The following is a 3,916-nucleotide window of genomic DNA, read 5'->3' as shown; positions in this document are numbered from 1 at the left end:
TATACAAGTGCAATCTGTGAGTGGAACAGTAAAAATATGCAAGACTTTTCTCAAGTTCGCAATGTGAATTTGTCTGTGTTAACTACATCCCAAAGATGGAGCCTTGTATCTTTGTTGGAAACCGGCTCCCACCTCACTGAAAGATTTATAATAATTACAAAATAGAAAAGACTACATGCATGCATACACATACACACACATACATACATACATACATACATACATACATATGAATATATACTAGCGCGCGGCCCACACGAACATGAGGGAAAATACTCAATACATAGACTTATAAACAGAAAACAAATTTTAAATATTCATTGTTGTTTAGTCGAGATTCAAATTACTGCTTTTCAAAACAATTAAGGTCTTGACATTCCAGAACCTCAGTTGTATCAAAAGACGGTAGCGCGAAACTTGATTAAAATAACGGTGAAAGTTTGTTTATTCAACCGTTATATATATATATATATATATAAATTTTAATAATGGTAAAAAAACATATCTATCTATAGAGAGAACGGCGGAAGAGATGGGGAGAGATAGAGAGCAGAGAAATTACACAAGTGACTCGAGGGCCGAGTTTCGTGTATGCGCAACACGATAAGTGAAAAATGCAATACACGAAACCCTCGTTTCTGTAACTTTGCTGCCGTTTATTATCACACACCAGACACACACACACACACACACACACACATGCACAAACATACACGCACGCACACATGCACATACACACACACAAACACGCACACATACACACACACGTATTTAATATATACGCGCACATACGTACAGCATTGGCTTCTATTTGTCTGTGCCGCTAAACTGTGTGTGTTTCTCTGTGTGTGTGTGTATGTGTGAGTGTGTGTGTGTGTGTGTGTGTGTATGCGCGAGCGCGCAGCAGTGCGTTTTTCTAAAATCTTCTCGTATTACTAAATTCAACTTTTATTTCAATTCTTTGTGTTAAGAAATTAAAAAGAAAAACAAATATAACGGATGTCTTTGTATAAAACAGCAACAAAAGAATAAACAACTAGTTTCGGCTATTTATATAATTCTTTCTAATTTTGGCACAATGCCAGCACTTTTGAGGAGAGGGGCCAAGTCGATTCCATCAGTCCCAGTTTTTTTGATTGACAGTTTATTATTATATCGATCCCAGAAGAATGAAAGACAAAGTTGACATTCCCGCGATTTGAAAGTAGAATGTAAAAATCCGCCAAGCATTTTCCTGACGTTTTTACCGTTTCTCCAACCAAGATAATAACTTTTCTATTATCCTGTTATCAGTTTCAACTAAAGGTTGCGGCCATGCTGGGGCCATGATATTAACTGTTTCTACTTTAGGTATGAACCCAGCAATTTTGAGGGAAGCAATTTAATTGATAACATCAACCGTAATATCTGACTGGTATTTTATTGAACCCATAACGGAATTTGAACTCAGAGCGTATATAATTGTAAGGAATAGCGCAAAGCATTTTGTCGTAAACTTTGGGGACATAACAGAACAGGTTACAAAGTGCTGGGAGAAAGAAGAAAGGGTTTACGAAGAAATCGGAGATATGAAAAGAATGAAAAAAAATCAAAACAAAAGAAAAAATGAAACGGTATCGAGTCGCCTTGGGAGAATTAATGCCACCTGGGACTAATCTTTGGTCTCACAAATCCAGGGTTTGAAAAAGCGAAAACAAAAATGGTCTCCCAACTGTTATTCGCTCGGCTGGTCCTATATGCGCATACTGATAGACAGTTGGCTCATTCAGTTGGCCAGAGTATGCCGCTGTCAACCCATCTTCCTACGCGTACACACACACATACAAACATATACACACATGCAAACACTCACATACAAACACAAATGCACACGCGCACAAAAGGTGGCTATATAGATACATACACACAAAAACGCTCATATATATATATAAAGGAGAGATATATATAGATAGATAGAGAGAGACAGACAGACAGAGACAGAGACAGAGAGACAGAGAGAAAGAGAGAGACAGATAGATAGTGAGAGAGAGAGAGAAGGAGAGAGAGAGAGAGAGAGAGAGAGATTTATGTGTGTGTGTGTGTGTAGAAACTATACAACTAGTGTAGGACATTTTTCCCCACTCCGTGGGAGTCTGAGTATAGCTGTGAGTGAAGAGAGGTGGGTAGAGAAAAATCTGAGAAGAAAGAAAAGACAAAAGAGAAATAAGGAATGGTGGGGGGGGGGCAAAAGAATGAGAGAAAATAGAAAAAAAAACATGAGAATGAAGGGAAAATAGAAAGATAGATAGATAGATAGTGAGAGAGAGAGAGAGAAACAAACAGTTAGCTAGCTGACTAAACAGATAGATAGATAGATAGATAGATAGATAGATAGATAGATAGATAGATAGATAGATAGGTAGGTAGTCAGATAGATAGATAAATAGAAAGATAGATAGATAGACATGGAGAGGATTGTAAGAGAAAACGAATGGAAAGGCAAAAAACAATTTGAAGTAGAGCAGAGAGAAAAGAGAGAAGGAAAAGGATATGAAAGAAGTGGGTATAGGTGGGGGGGGGGTTGATTTGTTGTTAAACGACTATAACGACGGTGTTTTGGTAGCTCGATAAAGGTAGCGGTTTGTAACTGTCAAGTGGGGACGTGGGACGTGGGACGGATTCAATGAGATTCTGTAGTGTAGTGGACTGACACTATATGGAAAGGGATTTGGTATAGCAAGGGAGATAGACAGAGAGATAGATAGATAGATAGATAGATAGATAGATAGATAGATAGATAGATAGATAGATAGATACATAGATAGATAGATAGATAGATAGATAGGTATAGATAGATAGATTATTTAGTAAGGGAAAATTGATTTAAATACATACATATGCAGGCTACACACACACACATGTATATATAGAGAGAAACACAAACACACACATACAAATAGCATGCAGGCATAGATAGATAGATAGATAGATAGATAGATAGATAGATAGATAGATAGATAGATAGATGGATGGATGGATGGATGGATGGCGGAACGGAAGGAGATATGAGATGGGGAGAAATAAGAATCAGTAAAGAAATCCAATGTGAAAGATAGATAGATAGATAGATAGATAGATAGATAGATAGATAGATAGATAGATAGGCAATTGAGTAAAAGAGGGGAGAGAATGGGTTAGATGCAGAGAAGACTTACGGAGCTGAGGAAAAGGTGAAGGAGGGAGTATAGAGAGAATGATGTGAAAGCGAGAGAGGCAAAGGAAGGGGGAAAAGAGAGAGAAATGAGTCGTTGAGAAAATGTAACAGGGGTATTTTGAAAGCGAAAGAGAAATATATGAAGAGAGAGAGGGGGAGAGAGAGAAGCAAGATGGAGACAAGGAAGAAAAGAAGGACGTAAGTAAACAGGAAAGGCAATAGAAGTGAGAGTGAGAGTGAGAGAGAGAGTGGGAGGGAAAGAGAAGATACGAGGGACGTATGTAAAGAGAAAGAGGGATAAATGTACAGGCAAAGTGAGTGAGAGTGAGAGTGAGAGAGAGAGAGTCATAAAGAAAGAAAAGAGAGCGATGGATGTAGTGGGAGAGAGGGATGGGAGGAATAGAAAGAAAAGGGGGTGGTAAGAAATAAGAGAGAGTAAAAAGTAGATGGAGATAGGGAGAGAAAGAGAGAGAGAAAGATTGAGAGAGGGGGAAAGGGAATAAAGAGATATGAAGCAGGGTGGAATCAATATAAACAGATTCGCTTACACACACACACACACACACACACACATAGGATATACGCATTCATACACACACACATTAAATACATACATACATACACCACTACAACAACTAGGTCAAACTACGACTCTCTCTCGTTTTCAATACCTCCTCCCATCACTCATTCCTTCTCTCACCAGTTTCTCCCTCCACCTTTCAA

The 3,916-nt window shown here is 38.3% G+C and overlaps 1 protein-coding gene across 1 annotated transcript in view; it reads right to left on the bottom strand.

Moving 5' to 3' along the window:
- LOC106874648 (transforming growth factor beta receptor type 3) overlaps positions 1–3,916 on the bottom strand; it is a 297,158-nt gene that overhangs the window by 203,888 nt on the left and 89,354 nt on the right. The window lies entirely within an intron of this gene.

The sequence above is a fragment of the Octopus bimaculoides genome, chromosome 1 (genome assembly GCF_001194135.2).
Source record: "Octopus bimaculoides isolate UCB-OBI-ISO-001 chromosome 1, ASM119413v2, whole genome shotgun sequence".
NCBI lineage: Eukaryota > Metazoa > Mollusca > Cephalopoda > Octopoda > Octopodidae > Octopus > Octopus bimaculoides.
Note: the sequence above shows the minus strand (reverse complement) of the source record. Positions and strands in the feature narration are given on the sequence as shown.